Raw genomic sequence first — 22,004 nt, 5'->3', positions numbered from 1 at the left:
CAAAGTCTGTTTTGCACATAAATTGTCCTCTGATTTTTCCACCCCTCTTGACAGTCCCAGCGTGTAGGTTGTTGTATTCTTCCCATGGATGCACGCCTTGCATTTTGCGCACTTCAGGAATCTGTCCCTAACCTTCAACCATGTAGATACAGTTTTTTTATTGCTTGTTGTAGGTAGCATGTAACTTACTAACGCCTGTTTAACCGCATGCGTGCAGCGGCTTTTCCCGCTGTGTGCAGCATTTTTTAAATTACCGCGTTACATGACGAGCTGAGCTCGTCATCAGCGTACGGCAGGTAACGCTGATGACGAGCTGAGCTCCTCATCAGCATCGAAGGGGTTAAGAGAGTGTGCCTTTCTGAAAGTCATTTGTGGTCTTCGAGGGACTATTTTACCCAGAATGGGATCCTTGTGTATCAAGTGCAAATGTTTTTGTATGATATTTCTCAGTTTGTTGTGCTGCACATTGTAGGAGGTTATCATTCTACACGTGTTTAGATCTGTGTTGTCTTGTTGTCGTTTTTTCTTTTTGCTAGGGTTGAACAATATCTCTTCTCTCAATCTACTTTTGGCCTTTCTTACCACCTGTTCTATGCATTCCTGAGAGTAACCCCTAGCTGCAAAGCAAGTTCTTAAATATACTAACTCATTATCGACATCTTTGCTATCACTGCAATTCCTCATTGCTCTAAGACACTCCCTGTAAGGAATACTTCTTACCAAACTTTTTGGATGGAAACTACTTGCGTGCAGCAGTGTGTTTCCATCCGTAGGTTCACGGTACAGTTTGTTCCCCAATCTGCCATTATAGACAAATATTGTCAAATCAAGAAAATTAACCTCAACAGAACTCACAACACTTGTTAGTTTTAAATTCAGGTCATTCTTTTGTAGTTCCTTAACAAAATTATATGCACTCCCTTCAGTCCCTTTCCATACAACGAATAGGTCGTCTATATAACGACTCCAATGTATTACATTTTGTTGCCATTCCTTGTGCCAGACTACTTGGACCACCTGCTCCTCCCACCAGCCCATAGGCAAATTTGCATAGCTGGGGGCGAAGCAGGTGCTCATCGCAGTGCCACACACTTGCTGAAACAGATCGTCATTGAAAAAGAAGAAATTGTTTTCTAAGCATGTTGTTATCATGCATAGTAACATTTGAGTATGTTGCCAACATTTTACTGGACGACTTCCCCAAAAATGTTTGGTTGCATTAAGACCATCTTTATGCCGGATACTCATATAAAGAGTAGTGACATCGATGGTCATTGATAGGAAATCATCCTCCCAAGCTACATCGTAGATTTTTCGCAGAAAGTCCCCCGTGTCTTGAATAAATGATGGAAGTTTCTTCACTAGGGGACACAAGAAAGAATCAACATATTTCAAAGTACTCTCAAAGGCACTCCCGAAATTATCGGCCGACCAGGAGGGTTTTCACTGTCTACATGAATTTTCAGTATTAAATATAATACCGGAGTAATGGGATTACATACCTTCAAAAAAGCCAATTCATCATTGCTCAGTAAACCTGACCTAAACCATTCCTGTAGTGATGCATTATAAACAGTGTAACATTTAAGCATAGCTGTATCCTTGACCCTTACATAGTTGGATCTATTATTTAATTGCTTATACTCCCAGAAAGGTATTGGGGTCTCCCCCATAAAACAACATTCCCTCCCTTGTACCCATTGCGTACAACACATTCCTTATTGTTCGTTAATTTCTCAATAAGTGTATAATAATCTTTCATTTGTTGCCGGAAGTTTTTTTTTTTTGCATTTATTGTTTTACAGAGTACTTTGATGTCATTAACCACTAACTCATTAAAAACATCTACTGAGTCCTGTGCTGTTAAAGGGGTAAATTTGGATTTCGGTCTAAATTGAGTCAATGTATCACTGCTAATGTTGATTCCTTCAACATGAGCCAATTCAACTGCACGTTCCAAGGTACTAGGTATGCCTTGGGATGAACCAGCATTATCGTTTTCTTCATTCTGTAGGTCTCTCAGTTCCAGAATGAAATTCATATCATCAACTGCCAAGTTGCTGCTCACATCGTGTGACATGTATTGGTGTGGTCGCTCTTTGTTGGATTGTGCTACAGCAAAGAATTTTTTAATTTTCAAAGTTCTAACAAACTTAAAAACATCCACTCGAGTCTTTACATAATCCATATCAATGGTTGGGCAGAAAGGCAAACCTAGTTTCAAAATGTTCTCCTCTTTCTTTGATAGTTGGATATTGGTCAAATTGATTGTAGTTGTACTTTATCCTATTAGTTGCTCTTCTTCGGCTTGGACTTGTCTCCGTTGGACATTGAGTTTTGCGCCTTTGTGCCTCTTCCGCCTCTGCCTCTTGCTCTTTGTGGTCTTGCATCTGAGGGCGGCCGAGGGCGCAAATTGAAACGTCTCTCCTCTCATAAAAAATAAAATTCATCAATTACAGATGGTATTGGTTTTCTTGCACTGATGTTCGCTCCTTCTTCCAAATCCGTATCCAATTCAGAGCTCTGTAAACTACTGTGCTCCGACTGAGGCTGTTGACTCGATTTACCCACAGCATTCTTCCTTTGCCGTCTTAGATTTTCAAATTTCTTGGCAAACGTAAAGATTTGGCCACGATCGTAATCGATCTTATCGCACAGAAACTTCTGTGCTTTCTTTTCCTTGATAGTTGTTTCCAATTTTGAGAGGCGTTCTTTCATCTCAGTCATAAATTTTATAATAGGTGCTTGATCTAATTCGTTACCCAGAATGTCCATTATTTTGTTCTATTTCTTGCATTATATTTGCACAATCAATTTCAGTGTATTTAATTAGGATGGCCAGCATACTACTAGAGGAATCTTGACTGTTGTCGGCCCACTCTTTTAACATATTTGGATTAGGATCCTCATACATGGGAGCCACTGGAATCCATAGTCCTCTGGGAATGCTTCACTTCTAAATAACGCTGCAGGGATTTAGACTCCCACCATTTGGACATTTCATTGATTTTCACTTGGATATATTATATTACCTCTTATTTGGCCGATCCCAATATGATTTATGAAATAGATTTGCCCTCTGCTGGTCTCTGAATGCGTAATTGAGCGTTCGGGGTATTGGTCAATTTTGTAAATTTTGGTAATGGTTTTTTGACAAACAAAAACTTTTAATTGCAACAATTTTGACGTATTGCACTGCTGGTTTTCTTAAATTGCATTATTTGTATATTACAGTTCTGTATTAACAATCTGTGAAATGGACTGCAAACTGTGATAATGTGATTGTGTTAAAAACTACGAGTCTGTCATTTTGCTCTATTAATCATGTGACATGGGTGTTTTACAAATTTAAAATGGCTGATGAAACTTTATACAATTGTTAGTGAGCTAGCCTGCTGGGCAGGCGAAACGCGTCTAACATTATCGGCTGACATTAAACTGATTTGTATGCAAGGACATGACTTCGACTCCCTTGTTTTAAGGATTGTGGCAGATTATTCGGACCGTGCCTGGAGGTCCGTGTTGTGCCGATGCGCCCTCTGGTCAGGTGGCGGTGTATTCTCCTGGGCAAACGTGGAGTATATATATACATATTTTGACATGGTGATTGTCAAATAAATCACTAGAATCGAATTTGAGTCTACTCTTGCCTTCTTTTATGGACATAAAGAAAATAAGGACAAGCGCGCTGTTATATGTATATATATATGCATATATATATGCATATGCATTTATATATTACCTACTGGCGGTCGCCAGTAGGTATATATAGTTAGGATTTTTTCCCTATGGGATTTCTGAAAATTCTATGCCTAATAACTTTTGCGTTTGTGGACGGAATTGGCTGAAATTTTCAGGAAAATGGCACATTTTGTTTCTGAGCAGCCCTTGAAAATTTGGGGGGGTTTTGTGGAGGGGGGGCCGAGAAAAAAGGGGGGTCCCAAAACGCCTTTTTCCCATGTTAATTTCCATAGGGCGGTTGGCCTCACTTTTAGCCCGAACGGCTGAATGGATTTTCACGAAACTTGGCAAAATTGTAGGGACTGTTAGCCTGATGTGCCTTTGCTAGGTCTCAATATATGTGCTTCAGTGGATTTTGAGAAATTAACGTTTAAATCAAGATATATATCTGTAACAGCGCTCCGGGCAGCTATCCGGTTAGCGAACCTTTCGCGTAACGGAACTTTGCGATGAGAAGCTGATTGGCCCTCCGGTGTCTGTCAACATTCTAAACAGTCCGGAGCGGCCGCCATCTTGTCTCTCGGTAGGATCGAGAGACAAGAGGAGGCCAAAACAAAGGGGGAAATTACAATAAGGGGGCATAGTAGATCCTCGTTGACCCCCTAGGTTTTATGTGGAGGTTTTAAAAGGGCCTAGGAGGGTCCAAAAAAAAAAATTTTTTTTTGCGTGGTAAGCGCCAAGTTCGCGAACCGGATAGCTTTCTGGGCAGCGAACTTTATGGATAAAAGAATGAAAGACTTTTCTAATACTGTATGTTAATTGTTTGTTGTTTTTCTTGTTTTTTTTTGTTTTCTTTTTTTTAAAGTGTTTTTTTTATTTTGATTCTTTTTCATAATTTATTAAACTTTCTAACATTTCAGTGTCTGAAATGTCATTATTTTCTTGAAATATTGTTTGCAATCTGTGAGGTTGCAAAATGTCCTCATTTGCAAGGAGGACATCTACTGCTTGGACACATTGCAGCAGTTCATTATCCAAGCTTTCATCCATAAATTCCATGTCAATTGGTTCAATTAATTCCTGGCTGCTCTCTTGCAGGTCCATCTCAAAAGAAACTTGCTGCTCGCCTTCCATTTTGCCTGAAATTTGGATTAAAAAAATATATATTAGTAGAGATAGGGCACTGTTGGGATTAATTTTAGATAGGCAGTTTTTATCAGTGAATTTATCTTTTGGCAGTGTATAGTATGAGAGTGGAAATAGGACTATAAAAAAGTGTATGTGATTTAACCAAGACAAGCCTTACTCCATTGATAACTATAACAGAGAAGTCTATCTAAATACATTACTACTACAGAGGGATAGTGTATATCTAGCAGAAAAAGTCTACTATATTAAGTCATAGTGCACAATATATTAAATTATAACTTACCTTCACAAAGAAGTTGAAGTTTTTTGAAGCTATTGAAATAGGAGGTACAACAAGAAGTAGTAGTCAAAATGGCTGTGTTTCCTTCTCTCCCTTTATATATATACAGGTATATAGCCAATCAAATGTCAGGTAATAAAAGTAGAAAATGAAAGTAACATTTTCATTGGTTGTCAATTCCAACACTTCAGATGTGTTTTGTGAAGTAATTTACCTCACGGTACTTGGAGAGGTCTACAGGCTAAATGGCTAAATGAAATGTCAATGAAATTTGTGAGAATGGAAGGGATTGTCATGCAGTATGAGCTAATGTATATTTGGTGAGAGTGTCTCTAGTCGTTTTTCTGTAAATTACTTTCCCGCCTTTTTTTGGACCGCTTTCCGGGAAGCGGCCCGGTTAGCGAACCTTAAGCATCACGGGAGTCCACCATTTTGTGTATCGGTCGCATTAAGATACAAGATGGAGGGCAAATAATGTTTAGAATGGGTAGAAGGGGTCATGGTAGACTTATCTTGACCCCCTAGGTTTTCTGAGCGTGGCTGAGGAGGCTTATATGTGCGGAAAAAAAAACTTTTTTTTAAAAAATTCCGCGAGGTTAGCTTTCGGTTAGCGAACCGGGTAGCGCTCCGGGGAGCGAATTTTGTGGAAAATTAGTGAAAAAAGTTAGAGAAAAATAATAATTGTGAGTGATCAGATGTAGGGTAGCTCTGAGAAGAGCTTTTGGGTTTATGGTACATTTAGGTACTTATAAGTAGGTACCAATGCACAGTCTTAAATTCAGAATGAAAATTCTGTTGCCCTCATCTGAGAAGTGAACTCCATCTCCTCTGTAGATATCTTGCATGTAGTAACGCAAGTTATTGTTGTACAGAGAGCCCATTCCATGGTCTCTCATGTAAGCTGAAACAGATTTGTTTACATGCTTCCTCGCTTTCTCAATTTGTGGACAAAATTGGTTGGACCACCTCCATTTCTGTCTTTGGCATATATTGGAATATACCAAGGCAGTTTGAGGAAAAAGTGCCATTAATTGCTCCAAGGTGTCCTTTAAAAGCATTTCCAGACCTACCCCTGTCAAAGTGCCCAAATCATTACCTCCACAGTGCACTATTAACAGGTCAGGTTTTGGCAAATGCATAAAGGTTTTCACCAATGGTATCAATTGGTGACATTTTAATCCTCTTTGGCCCAACCACTTAATTTCCACATCTTGTAAATTGAGGTTAGGTAAATTTCTGCTCTCAGCATACCTTTGAGCCCAGTGGATGTAACTATGTCCTAGAATCCAGACAGAAAACATGGCGAGAGGAGGTTCTGCTGCAGTCAGATGAAGTGTGGTAATGAAAGGGCAGTTGAAACAGTAGGAGTTTCAATAGAAAAAAAACTGTGGATTTACAATGCTAATGATTCATTAGCAGTGATTGGTGCATTTCCATTCCTGAAAACAGAAAGTTAGGGTGCATGGATGTGTTCCTTGAAAGATGTAATTTGAATGGTCAAGGAAGAAACATTTAATGAAAGATTGCACTGGATACGCAGGTGCACTGAGAGTTCAGAGTTCAATTGAAACATTGTTGTGTGAATTTGCAAACATGAGAGGTCTTCCAGGAGGTGGTTGCTATGGAAACAAGGCAGACAGGGCAGAGGGGGGAAGGGTTTTGATTTGAAAAAAGTGAGGGAAGAGGAATGATTGGCTAATATGAGAGATATGTGAAATGAATATCTGTATTTCTGTGCTTTCAATAGCTGCAGCCTTTGGAGTGCATCCTTTTTCTTCTGCTGAAGACAATTTGGTGTATTTCTGAGACTGTTTTGAAAACTCAAAAAATATTTGCTAAGGTGAGAAAAGATTTATTTAATTTAAATAGAGAATAGTATGATTTAAGGAGAAAATGATGAAAAAAGCTGTGTTTTTAAAATGTGGTTTTGTCTCTAGTGATATACTAATAGAATTAGTTTCCTAGAGAAATTATAATTGCATATTTGGTGTAACATTCTGGCATGCAGTAACACAAGATATTGTGATACATGGAGCCCATTTCATGGTCTGTTATGTAAGCTGAAACAGATATGTTGCTTTTAAAAACGATTTAAGAAATCAATTACATTTCTGGATATGTACTGCTAGAGCTTCATAGGTTGTTTTGGGCCATATTTATAAGGTATTTGAGTGTCTAAGATGTTATGTTCGCCTTTTAAAATGTAAAGTGTTCCTCATGGGGCAAGTGTCTTGTAAATACGCTCCCACTTGTGCTTGGCAAATTTAGATTTTGATTATGGGAGTTACCTAGCCATATTAATAGTGTCCCAAAAATGGTGCTAGGGAATTGCAGAAAACACTTTCATGTGTCTCAAGGTCATTTTTAGTCATTTCTTCATGAATGCAGGTATACAATTGATTTATATGCTGTGTTTAAAAACGAATTTTGAAATGAATTAAATTTCAGGATATGTACTGTTAGAGCTTCATAGGTTGTTTGGGGTCATATTTAGAAGGCATTTTAGTGTCTTTGATGTTATTTTTCCCTTTTTAAATGGAAAGCGTTCCTCATGGTGCCCAGAGCAGTTCTTAGCCATGTTATTTAATAGGAAGTGGATAACATGGCTAAGAGCATTTGCTGGAAAATGCATGAATATCGCTGACTTTTCTGCGATATTATGTTTACCTTTCAAAATGTAAAGTGTTCCTCATGGGGCAAGTGTCTTGTAAATACGCTCCCACTTGTGCTTGGCAAATTTAGATTTTCATTATGGGAGTTACCTAGCCATGTTAATAGTGTCCCAAAAATGGTGCTAGGGCATTCCAGAAAACACTTTCATGTGTCTCAAGGACATTTTTAGTCATTTCTTCATGAATGCAGGTATACAATTGATTTATATGTTGTGTTTAAAAACGAATTTTGAAATGAATTAAATTTCAGGATATGTACTGTTAGAGCTTCATAGGTTGTTTGGGGTCATATTTAGAAGGCATTTTAGTGTCTTTGAAGTTATTTTTCCCTTTTTAAATGGAAAGCGTTCCTCATGGGGCCCTGAGCAGTTCTTAGCCATGTTATTTAATAGGAAGTGGATAACATGGCTAAGAGCATTTGCTGGAAAATGCATGAATATCGCTGATTTTTCTGCTATATTCATGCATTGTGGCCGTTTTTTTTCACATTGCTTCATAGGTTGTTTGGGTTCATATTTAGAAGGCATTTTAGTGTCTTTGATGTTATTTTTCCCTTTTTAAATGGAAAGCGTTCCTCATGGGGCCCTGAGCAGTTTTTAGCCATGTTTTTTAATTGGAAGTGGATAACATGGCTAAGAGCATTTGCTGGAAAATGCATGAATATCGCTGATTTTTCTGCTATATTCATGCATTGCGGCAGTTTTTTCCACATTGCTTCATAGGTTGTTTGGGTTCATATTTAGAAGGCATTTTAGTGTCTTTGATGTTATTTTTCCCTTTTTAAATGGAAAGCGTTCCTCATGGTGCCCAGAGCAGTTCTTAGCCATGTTATTTAATAGGAAGTGGATAACATGGCTAAGAGCATTTGTTGGAAAATGCATGAATATCGCTGATTTTTCTGCGATATTCATGCATTGCGGCCTTTTTTTATCACATTTGCAAGCACTTCTTAGCCATGTTATCCAATGGGAGGTGGATAACATGGCTAAGAGCATTTGCTTCAAAGGTTGTTTGGGGTTATATACCATTTTTGGGAAATTATTAACATGCCTATCTAACTCCCATAATCAAAATCTAAATTTGCCAACCGCAGGTGGGAGCGTATTTACAATAAATTTGCACCATGAAGAACGTAAAATAGCATACTAGATACTCAAATAACTTATAAATATGACCCAAAACATCTTATGAAGCACTAGTAGTGCATATTTCCAGAAATGTATTGGTTTTCATTTAATGATTTACTTCATTGGTAGGCCTTCACATGTTTTTTTACCTTGGTTTTTTTCAGTGAAAATCTTATCTGCAACCATGTGTTGGCCTCACCTCAAATAAACAAAACAGGTGATGGACTGAATGTGGATCAATGACACACATTCACCCCAGTCCAAAGATCTGGGCCTAAACAAACCTTTAGATAGGCTACATCTTATCGTCATCCTGAATTAATGATTTAAAATATTAGGGAGTGATTTATGAGTGTTGTATGCCTGTTTTGTACCATTGAGTGTCATTTTTGTGATGCAGTGCTGGTGGAAAATATTTGCTATGTTAAATAATTAGTACGGCATTAAGTTTTAGATGACTGTTATTTATTTACTGTTTGGTAATAGTGGTTAATAACATTTTATATTATATTTTTTCACAGATTCAACTGCAGATTCTTTCATAGTTTGGAAAATGCCTTCCAGAAGTCGAATACGAAAGGCTAGAAAACGTCAAAGACAGCAGGATGATGTTTTATTGCAGCAGTCCTCTTCCCCAAATACTTGTCAAAACACCAAGAAAGGTCCGGGTAAGAGCACGAAATCATTCTTAAGAAATATTTGTAGTAAAAAAAATTTTGCTCAAAAAAATGTTTCAGTTCACAAAAAGAAAAGTAATTTAAATGGAAAGGAGAGACCCATCACAAATGTTACTGGTAGAGGAAGAGATAACTCTGTGCATGATAGTAGAAGGAAACAACAGTTTAGGGACATTCGACAACGAATGTTCCGTAATAGGATATTAGTTAATTTATTGAAAAATATTAAAAAGAAAGGCCAACAGAAAGCGGCATTTTATAGGAAGAAGAAAAATGTAGAGAAAATTATTGATCATGCTTTTGAAATCAAGCGAAAGTTGTTTATTTTGGTAATCAATAGAATTAGGAAACTAAGCAAGGTAATTTCTGATTTCAAAACAAAAAGTAGATGGAAGAGAGTAGTAAATCGTACTAACTTTTGTGAAGTTTTTTCTGGAGAATGGATGCATAGTTCAAGTTCTGAGGCATTTTTTAATGAGGAGACTTATTTTCAGGATAATGATTTGGTGCATGCAGTTGACATCAGTGGTCGAGCTTATGAAGTGAAGGATGGTTGTCCAGTTGAAAAAGAACAACTTGTGACAACAGAGACAGAAGAGGCGCTAAGTGATGAGGTTTTAGGAAGACGTCCTAAGGGTCCTGTGTACATTTGGAAGTGTAGTTCTATTTGCAGTGTGCGACAGGTTTCCATCAATTTGCTTTGTGATTTTATACGGACATTTAATAAGAAAAGTTTGAAGCAGAAAATGAAGTTGTTGCAAGATTTAGATCCTTGCAGAGTGAGACAAATGACAGGTTTGCGTGGTCATTCACTGGCTTGTCTTTCCAGGAGAGTATGCCAGAGTGTTTTTCATTATTTCAGGATGCTAGCAGTGCATCATAATAAAGTGAGAAAATTAGTGAGAATGTTGTATTATGCTAAGAGTCCAGCAATTATGCTTAAACAGTTATGTGCTGCTCTTTTGCATGGTTCTGAAATAGATGTGAAGAATCTTTGTGAAGAAATTGAGTTTTGTTACTTTGGTAGTAAAGATGAGAATGTTCAAATTGACCCTGAAGTAGAGGGTAATGTGGAAGATAATGTACAGGTTTCCAGTACAGATAATTTTCAGAAGGAAATTGCCACGTTTCAGATGAAATCAAGTGAGAGGCCTAATTTCACTTGTGTATGTTGTCGACGCACTTATTATAAGAATCAGACTAAGGTAGTGGATTTATATGCAAAAAGTGAAAGGGAAAATAATAGTGAATGGAAGGATTTAGCCACATACTTGATGGTAGAAAATTATTTTGATTTGGGATCGGATCAACGTGTGTGTACTTATTGTTGTAATAAATTAAACCAAAACCAGATGCCTGCTAGGGCAGTTCATAATAATCTGGAATTGGTTGAGATTCCTTCTGAATTAAAGGATTTAAATACTTATGAATCTATTTTGATTCAAAGTATCCATCCCTTTCAGGCTATTGTAAGAATGGAGCCAAAGACAGGGAAGTTGCCTCCAGCAGATTTACAGAGAGGATTAAAGGGAAGAGTTGTTTATTTGCCTCTAGATTTGAATAAAAACATTAACACAATTGGAATAGAAAAAGTGGAAGAGGAACCTCTGGTTATCTTGGTTAATGGTGTTCCGACAAAGAATAAGAAAATATGGCAAGATTTAGTGGATGTTAGGAAAGTCAAAAAGGCAACAGTGTATTTGAAGAAAAATAATAAGTACTATAAGAATGTATATGTTGCAGAAGAGGAAGTAAGTGATGAAGAGGATAGCGATTTGTGTGCAGGCCAAATTGAGAAAGTAGAGGCCTCTAAAAGTGAAGAAATATATGAACATTATAGTGTTCATCCTTTGCATTCCAAGGAAGTCATGGGGAATGCTATTGAGTTGTTTCAAATGAAACAAGCCAAAGGGAGTCCCATTAGTGTTTGGGAGGAAAGTTTGGAAGCTCGGTGTTTCCCACAGCTATTTCCCACAGGTCAAGGAGGAAGATATGATGAGCGACCTCGTGAAATTCCTGCGTCTGAATACCGGACTTTACGATTGTATGCAGAAGATCCTAGGTTTCGGCAATGCATTCCCTATTTGTTTCATCTCCTGTTTGAAAGCGATCTGTCTGGACTGTCATATGCAGTGAACCACATCTTAAAAAGTGGTATACAGATGCGAAACATCTCGGCAAGTGACTTTATGCATAAAGTCAATGTCCAAGACAGTATTTTGGATTCTCACTTAATTAATCTCATGGCGTGTCAGCGTGGTACTAATGAGTACTGGTACCGTCGTCATGGTGATTTAAAATGTATGCTGAGGAACTTAGGAACTCCGACATGGTTCCTCACTCTGAGCTGTGCCGAGTATGGCTGGGAAGACTTACTTGAATTTCTACGAGAGGCAAATGGAAATATTGAAAACATTGAATTCAAGACACCTGGAGAACTGTGTTCTTTGGATCCTGTGAATGTATGCAGGTACTTCAATCATAGATTTGAAGCTATGATGTCTTTCATCACAAATAAAAAGAATCCACCTCTTGGAGAGGTGTTGGATTTCTTCTGGAGAAAGGAGTACCAAGCAAGAGGTGCCCCTCATATACATATGTTGCTGTGGATCAAGGATGCACCTAAATTTGGAACAGATCCGGATGACTTAGTGATGAATTTCATCGAACAGTATTCTACGTGTGCTGTTCCAAACGCAACGGAGAAGAAAAGTCTAAGAGAACAAGTTCTACGTTTCCAAAGCCATCGTTGTGGAAAGTACTGTCGTCGTAAATTCAGAAACAAGGACAAGTTCTACACCAAATGTCGTTTCAACTTTCCACGACCGGTGATTTCTAAAGGAAGAGTGAACAGTTTGATGTCTTCGCTGCGACATAATGTGACGAGGAAATCACCCAAGAATACATACAATTTGAAAAGGAACGAAGAGTCCAAGTACATCAATGACTACAACCCAGTGATTTTGTCCATGTGGAATGCCAACATGGATATACAGTTTGTGGCTGACAACTGTATGGCTGTGGCTCGGTATGTGACATCTTACATCACCAAAAAAGAAAAGACCGAACTGAAGGATATGTGGGAGGACATTTCCCATGAAAAGAGCCTCAGCAAGAAGTTGTACAGTTTCAGTCTGAAGATGTTGTCGCATCGAGAAATCGGAGCTTACGAATGTTCTGATCGATTGTCTTCAGCAAGTCTCTATGCCAAATCCAGGAGTCTCGTTTGGGCGAGTCTTGGTCTTGCTGCAACGCGAAATCGAGTTCTAAAACCTGTTCGGGAAATTGAGTATTTGGCAGAAAAGGAACCAAACAGTACCGACATTTTGAAGACCAACATGTTGGATACATATTATCCAAATCGAAGCCGTCACCTTGAGAATGTTTGTCTATATGAGGTTCTCCAAAATTATATATTCAAGAGGAACATCAAAGAAGATATTGAGAAAGGAGTGTATGCTGTAATTGGAAGTGAGGGATGCCTGGTCAAGCAAAGAAAATGCCAATTAGTAAACCATCGAAAATTGAGTGGCGAATCTCCAGAAAAAAAGGAGTTTTTCTATTTAGCACTTTTGCAACTTTTCAAGCCTTGGCGTGCAGAAGAGGAACTGCTTGGAGATTTCCTCTGTTACGAAGACTCTTTCAATGCAGCCAAGGAGTCCATAGAATGTCCTGCTTTTTCAAAATATCAAGAAATGCTAACTTTGGAAATTGAGCAGGAAGCAACGATTGCAGCCGAGATTGCCAGAGACAGTTCTCAGGACAGTCAGAGTTCTGTTTCATTGAGTCAAGATCCACTTGGAGGACCTATTATCGAAAATGAAGCTGCCACTGCTATGAATGAAGTAGAAAGAGCCATGGCACATGCTCAGGAACGTTGACCGGTTCGCGGACTAGATCGCGGCATCAAGATGAGCTAACGGAAAGCTTCCCGGTTCGCGAACTAGAAGCGAAGAAAAAAATATTTTAAAAAAATTATCAATAAATATCTAAATATATTTTGGGATTTAAAGAATAATACATTTTACAGCTACAGATGTTAGCTTTTAAAAAACCAATGAAATTCACTGAAAAAACCATAGGTTATAGACCATATATAGTTAGAAATTTGCATTTAAAAAACCATTGAAATTCAATGAAAAAACCATAGGTTATAGACCATATATAGTTAGGAATTCGCATTTACAAAACCATATTTTACTCGCACAAAACCATTGAAATTCCATATATAGTTAGTTGCACTAACTATATATCGCGCACCCGCAATCCACTGCTGATGATGTCACATATTACATCATTCATGACATGGTCAGTGACATCACTGATGACATCACTGATGACATCTCAAATGACATCACTGATGACATCACTGATGACAACATCCAGTGACTGTATGTTTCTGTAAAGTTAAAATATGTCTTACATATTGAAGAATGAGTGGATGTATAAGTGTCTGGATGAAGGATTTAGTAGGTGCATGACTGACTGTATGAGTGAGTGATTAAATGTGTCTCACTGAGTGCATGGGTTAGTGACTAAACTGTCTTAATTTGTGCATCATTATGTCTGTTGTTCTGTAAACTGTTGCATGTGTTGATAAGTAGCTATATGAGTAACTATATGGGTTATTGATTGGTTGCCCAAGTATTTGTATGGGAGACTGAGTGTGTGTGTGGGTGGCTGGGAGGTGTATGACTCTGTGCATAGATGTGTGAGCAGTTGATTCACTAGATGTATGGTTTCAAAAGTGCATGTGGAAACAGCTGTATGGGCGGTTGACTGTGTGCATGAGTGTATTGGTGAGTGAATGGATATCTCAGTGCTACATGTCAAAGTAAGTACACATGTAAAACACAGTACATGTGAGAGTTGACATATATAAATAACTGTGCATAAGAGCCAGTGAATGTGTGAGTGGCTGTATGGATCATTGTGAACTTGTATCAGGGAATGTATAAGAGAGTAAATATGTGTTAGTATATGTTTGAATAAGTAAAGTTTGTATAACTGTATAGTTGAGGAAATGGAGGTGTGATTGATTCTTTGCATGACTGACTAGGTGTGTGAGTAACTCCATGGATGAGTGACAGTCTGTGAGTGTCTGTTTACACTGATTGTATCTAAGGTTATATTAGAGTCTGAAGAGGTTCATCGTATTATCACATGAATGATATCATCAGTGATGTGATCAGTAATGTCAAATGAGATGTCATCAGTGATGTCATCAGTGATGTCATTTGAGATGTCATCAGTGATGTCATTTGAGATGTCATCAGTGATGTCATCAGTGATGTCACTGACCATGTCATGAATGATGTAATATGTGACATCATCAGCAGTGGATTGCGGGTGCGCGATATATAGTTAGTGCAACTAACTATATATGGAATTTCAATGGTTTTGTGCGAGTAAAATATGGTTTTGTAAATGCGAATTCCTAACTATATATGGTCTATAACCTATGGTTTTTTCATTGAATATATATATGTGTATATATATATATATATATATATATATATAAATACATACATACATATATAAACATATATGTACATCTGCATATATATGTAAATGCAAATATAAATACATGCATACATATACATATATGCATACATATGCATGATATGTACATGAAAGTTTGAAAAACACTAATAAAAGCATAGCTAAAAAGCAACCTAATTACAAACAGAATTGCTTTAACTTAAACGAGGGCGAGACCTATTGCATTTCCAATGCTTGTTTTACATGTGCAACGCTCCAAACTCCACTTCTGATGCCGAACTCACAGCGGGTGCTGTAGCTGCGTGAGAGTGGAACTCAGATAAATAAATACTGCAAATGGAATTGCGGAGCACTCACAGGGTAAACTGATAGTCTGAAATTCTCCAACGGAAGCAACTTTTTTACTTTTAAAAGACCACGACTGTGCATGCTAGTGCATTTTAATGAACAAACATTGAGGAAGGCATTACAGCCGAAACGCGTCTGGTTGGATTAAAGAGACTATCAATTTACCCCTCTAAAGATCAAATACTGCTATATTTTACTACTGAACAGGCAGTCACACGTGCAGTTAACTTAGAGGCAATAGGGTCATGAATTGAATGGTGCAACAGGTGTAGTGGCACCAGGCCCAAAAGTTGTTAGAATTCCGCTAAACACATAATAATGTTATTACATCAATTATTTCTATTATTTCTCTCTTTAATTTTTGCTATTACTTACCCACACTACACTACTGGTAACAACACAATATATTGCCTTTTTGTACAAAAACAAGTCATAACGCTTTTAACATATTTTCTGTAACTTATATTGTACAACTACTCAGCAAGCTACAACTTACAACAAAAACAGCTTATTATTAATCACATAGGTGAAACCTAATGCATTTACCAATGCTTGTTATTTTTACTTTACATGTAGTTTATTTTACTGTACATGTAAAGTACAGTTGCCTTTTCTTATGCCTCATGAATGTCATGGCGAATTTGGGAAGGAGTGTTGATCAGGCAGATGTCATGTACTGAGGCATCATTCCTCCATTGAAAACTCACCCTTACATTCCTGGGGATTATGTTAAAGGATATGTACTGCGTTCGAACAGGAAGCTATATCACCCATGTATTGAAAGAAGGTGTGGAATTAAAAAGGCAATACATCGGCCTTAAATATGCTATCACTTAAAAACACCATTAGTATAAGCCTTGTAGACCCATCACAATACTTCTAGGACAACCCAATGGATTTCTGACACTTTTAAAACACTTGGGGCCTGGGACTGAGCACGAGCAGATTTCTGAGCAAGATATAGCACATACATGGTGTTACTAGCAGCCTTCGATAAACTGACAGTTTCCCCAGTGGCTAGCTACCTTTGGACCTTTCCGCAGCTTTCAATACAATCAAACAGCCAATCTTGCTAATTGTCTTGCGAGTGCTAGCTCAGCCTTTGAAAGGTTTACCTTCTTTTTTTCAGAGGGCATAGTTAGGCGGTAGCACTCTCTTCTTGGGAATGCATTTGGCCTGTGGGTTTCCACAGGGATTGGTGAAATCCCCAAAATGATGTTTCGCTTGGAGGTACTCTCATTTGCTGATGACACACAGCTGCTAGACAGGTTCACCATCTGTCTCAGATATCCTCAGTCTTCTTGGCAACACCTTGAAGCTTCTATAGCTCACCAGGACCTGAACAGAAATCTTCATGATAGGTTGAAACCTTTAAACTTGGTCAGACAGGCTGTGGTCTCTGTTGCAGCAAAATCACTCTGTCTCCATGGTTATAGTTACAAATCTGGTGTTTGGTTTGATCAAAAACTCACCCGACTGACAGATCCAGAGGGGCTTATTAACAAGCCCCTTGCGCCGCCGGTGCATCATTTTTTGTGATGCACTGTCGGTGAATTTTCTTACCCCATTATTTACAAGGACACGAAAAGCCACCCTGTATGACTTTTCCTGTCCTTGTAACTACGCCCCTTTACTCGCAGCACTTTGTGTGAAAGGGGCATTCCATGGGTGTGTCTGTGGGTGTTACCACACAACACCCATGGAACCTGACACATTTCCAGATTTATGAGAAACCGTAAACCTGAAAATGCGTCTGAATGCTTTGCCTCCCCAGGGGAGGTGTAGGGAGGTGCAATGAGGAGAAATGTTTTCATTCACATTCCTGCATATAAACAATCATCCCCGTGATGAAGACATCCTTGCACCATGGTGTGGTGCAAGGGTGCCTGCGTTGGCATTGTGAATTTGTTGCATCCCTGTGTTTTAAAAGTGCTGTAGCGTTGCACAGCCAAAGGGCCTGCAGTGCCACACAGCGGCACTTTTGTAAATGAGGCACTGAGAGTGTAAGGCTTCTAAGTCTTGCTTCGAAGAACAATGCACCATTTATTACAAATGAGAAGCAAAGATGCGAGAGTCCATGGTTGGTGCTATGCTGTTAGCCCACTTTCAATATGGAAATATAATTTACCTCGCCCTCCATGAGGGACAGTTGAAAAAGCTGCAGAGGATTCCAAACATGATGATCAAGTTCCTCTTTGGACACCGTAAAAGCCACCACATCCCTGCTATTTGTTGTTTTCTGCTCTGGCTCTCAATCACACTGAGTATTTATCACAGCATTCTCTGCTTTGTTTAGCGGCCTTCCTACTGGACTGTTCCTAAGGGCCTGTCTCGTCTCTCAATACACTACTCCGGGATCTCATAGATCAGGCTGATTATTTATTCTTAAAATGCCTTGCTTTGCTAAAGCCTGCTTGGGTCGCCCAGCATTTGGGGTTCTTCGTTCTTTTGGATGCAATGCTCTACGCTGCCAGCTTCATCAAGTCTCTTATTACCTTGTTTTTAGGAGAAAAAAACTGAAAAAGAATGTGTTATGTTAATTTTTCTCAGTGTGAGTCACTGTGTTTTATTTTTTGTTTTGTGTGGCTCTGTGATGTGTGTTATTCCTACTTCGAAGGCGTCTTCATTCAATAGTTTAAACATTAAAAATAAAAGAACAAAACTATGTTTCTTACACGATCAGGAGCTCAGAATCGTTAGTTTTGTATATTTACTGTGGACAGACTGAATCCAGGAACAATTCTTTTTTGTAATCATTTTGTCCTTTTATTTTAAAACACTTTTTTAAGTTGTAAAAGTAATTAGAATAGTTGGGAGATAAGAATGTATTTGTAGAGCTAGTGAGATGCCCTTCGATGCTCTGTGTCTCCATGTTTCTCACTGCTGTTGGTCTGGCACAATCCCAGGGAGACATTTGAGTTATTTTTCGCAGTCAGCACAGGTCCCTCGAGCATACGTTTATCTGGCTTGAAGTCACAAACGTTTTCACCCACTGTTATAGTTTTGCAGCTTCTATCTCTTCTACATTTATTTTTCTTCACATTATAAGAAATTATTTGCCACTGGAAAAGTGTTGTACCTCACAAAAGCCCTACACCAAGGGTGGAAGTTCCTCTGGGAGCATAAGTTCCTTCAAACTTTGTGTGCAGTGCGACGGGATTGTGCAAGTAAGATCCCATACTATACATAGGGCGCACTCTTCCAGTTTGTGCCATGGTGCACCTTGCAAAGGGTGCGCTATGGCGCAGGCCTTGATAGTGCGTCTTTTTTAGAAGAATTTCCTGGGGGTGTTGCATTAAGTAAAATACGGAGCAGCTGGTTCCAAGCAGCTCTGGTGCTCACTTTTAAAAGGGGACAGAGATCCTCCTGCAGGCGGTTGCAAAAATGAATCACCTTTCACCACTCCAGAGGGCTGCCCCAATGGGACACTTGTAGTGTGCCACCTTTTTGTGGCATATTATTAGTGCGCCCACATCTGTAGTAGTGTGCTGGAGCAGAGGCACAATGATGACCTCATTTGCATAAGCAGTACAAAAGGGGGTGGTGATGGACGGAGCATCTGAATCAATCAAACACTCACACCCAGTCAAAAGATCTGGGTTTAATCCATCACCGTTCTTTAGCCCACTCTGCCACCCCAGTTCAGACATGGCTATATGCAAATCAGTCTGACCCTGTGCCTCATGGGAACAGTCCAGCCCGAACTGCCAAGCCATGTCTTCCCTGGACCGGAAACAAGCTTCCGAGGACCGGTTTCTGGCATTCCAGCCGTCTTCAGGGTATGCTCAGGCATGAGTCCCTTGCTCACTTTGCCACTGGATTCAAGCAAGCCGGGCTGAAGACGGCTGGAATGCCAGAAACCGGTCCTCGGAAGCTTGTTTCCGGTACAGGGAAGACATGGCTTGGCAGTTCGGGTTGGACTGTTCCCATGAGGCACAGGGTCAGACTGATTTGCATATAGCCATGTCTGAACTGGGGTGGCAGAGTGGGCTAAAGAACAGTGATGGATTAAACCTAGATCTTTTGACTGGGTGTGAGTGTTTGATTGATTCAGATGCTCCGTCTATCACCACCCCCTTTTGTACCGCTTTTGGCCGCCATAAGTGTGGCAGGGTATACTCAGACGTGAGTCCCTTGCTCACTTTGCCACTGGATTCAAGCAAGCCGGGCTGAAGACGGCTGGAATGCCAGAAACCGGTCCTCGGAAGCTTGTTTCCGGTCCAGGGAAGACATGGCTTGGCAGTTCGGGTTGGACTGTTCCCATGAGGCACAGGGTCAGACTGATTTGCATATAGCCATGTCTGAACTGGGGTGGCAGAGTGGGCTAAAGAACGGTGATGGATTAAACCCAGATCTTTTGAGTGGATGTAAGTGTTTGATTGATTCAGATGCTCCATCCATCACCACCCCCTTTTGTACCGCTTTTGGCCACCATAAGTGTGGCAGGGTGTGCTCAGACGTGAGTCCCTTGTTCACTTTGCCACTGGATTCAAGCAAGCCGGGCTGAAGACGGCTGGAATGGCAGAAACCGGTCCTCAGAAGCTTGTTTCCGGTCCAGGGAAGACATGGCTTGGCAGTTCGGGTTGGACTGTTCCCATGAGGCACAGGGTCAGACTGATTTGCATATAGCCATGTCTGAACTGGAGTGGCAGAGTGGGCTAAAGAACGGTGATGGATTAAACCCAGATCTTTTGACTGGGTGTGAGTGTTTGATTGATTCAGATGCTCCGTTCATCACCACCCCCTTTTGTACCTCATTTGCATAAGGCCACACCCCAATCCAAATGAAGGAAGGGCCACAAAATGACAGCACTGGCGCTACATGTGCACCATGTCAATATTACAGAAGGGGCCGCACAGGCACTTGTGACCCCTTCTGTAATACCGTAGTTTCCCAGGGGTGCACAAAGCTAGAGCAGAGGCCCGTTGCACCTCCGGTTTACTACACATAATATGACTCCAGATGTTTATTTTGCCATTCCTTGGACCACAAATTTGAGCCTGACAGCATTCTAGAAACATCCCAGAGTTCTCATTTGGCACCAGTATGATGTTTGTGCTAAGATCCCAAAGTAAACAGTTAAACCCTCCACTTTTAACTGACCTTGTTGAGCTGATTACAAGGGTCTTACCATAAAACGTTGTACAGGAGAGTTGTACTCGGCAATATCGAATACAGGAATATCATGGTATCCAAATAAAGTCAAAATGGGGTGGCCCAAAATATTGTAAGCTAAGTGCATATCGTGAAGTATAAATTTACAAATTCTTAACCCCACATCGGTGTACCGTGAAGATACATATATCGTCCAGGTACATATATATGTAGTTAGGTACAACACATCTCTACATACTTACTTGTTAAAATGTTGGACCTCAATATTTTGCCTATTTTGAATATTAAGGTATAACGATATTCCCTACTTGATATTTAGGATCCACACCCTACAGGATGGAATTAGTCCCATCTTCGACCACCACAGGGTCAGTTGACACACCTTTTAATCAAGCTCATGACAGGCCCTTCTCCTTCTCTCACTTTTAATTGTATTTGGTCTTTCAGTTGTCATTGAAAACAGCATGGATTCTTATATAATGTTTGACGCAGGACAGCCTGGTGTCAAGAAACAACTGACTGTGTCAGGTCCCTCTATGCTTTACTTGCCACCAAGGGTGTAAGGTACACAATCATCAGAGAAATTTTCACCTGCTCAAAAGTCCAGACAGCTTGCAGAGAGCTAGAGCCCTGCAAGTTTTATTTGAACTTCTTTTTTCCCTAGATTTTTACCAAGAGTTTGAAAGAAATTACCTACTGCAGTCAGCACATTGGTCTCTTACATAAAAGCAGCGACAGACAACTCTGTGATTAACTGGTATACCTCTGAAGAACATATAGGAGTGTGTGCTTGGAGACAGAATCCTTCCTGGATTTAACACCATCATGCACTTAGTCCAGCCACCATATCTAACTCCTAGGGGGGTGTTTACACAAAAGCCCACAGATCCCATAGAAACAAATTGTAGGAGAGTGGGAGGACAGGACTGCCCAACTTCATGGCTTGGGGACAAGGAACTACAACTTGATGCAAAATTAGTCTCTAGAAATAATCGCTTACCAGGAAGTTAATGTGATGGTTGCCTTTATTTAGGGTCCACGTGATGGACTTGGCGACATATGGATTTTGGTATTCTCAAAACAAATTTCTTGCCACCCGTAGGTTGTAGCAAAGGTAACTCCTATCAGGTATCTCTCTTGTTTTATTTTGGTGTACTACTAGGAAAGGCTTTGTTGATTTTTGCAGACAACATAACAGGCCTTTCTGATATCAGAAAACAGAAAAGGACGAGATCTTAAAATATTTCAAGAAAGTCTTAGGCTTTGTGCATAAAGAGGGCTGCTTGACACGAGAAGTCCCTTACGGTCCAGCATCTACCAGGAAAGCACAAATCAAAAATAGAATGAATCAGACTTATCTTCCTCGGTTCTTCAAATTTATATGGGAATATTAATTTAGTAATAATTTGAATTTGTTATTGAATACATTTAATATGCTTTCACAGATTATTT

General features: G+C 39.5%; 1 protein-coding gene across 1 annotated transcript in view; it reads right to left on the bottom strand.

Annotated features, from left to right (window-relative positions):
• Positions 1 to 22,004, bottom strand: part of LOC147748679 (A.superbus venom factor 1-like) — a 1,557,217-nt gene that overhangs the window by 1,367,172 nt on the left and 168,041 nt on the right. The window lies entirely within an intron of this gene.

This window comes from Lissotriton vulgaris, chromosome 1_1 (genome assembly GCF_964263255.1).
Source record: "Lissotriton vulgaris chromosome 1_1, aLisVul1.2, whole genome shotgun sequence".
In the NCBI taxonomy this organism is placed as follows: Eukaryota; Metazoa; Chordata; class Amphibia; order Caudata; family Salamandridae; genus Lissotriton; species Lissotriton vulgaris.
The sequence above is the reverse complement of the archived record's forward strand: the minus strand, read 5'-3'. Positions and strand labels throughout refer to the sequence as shown.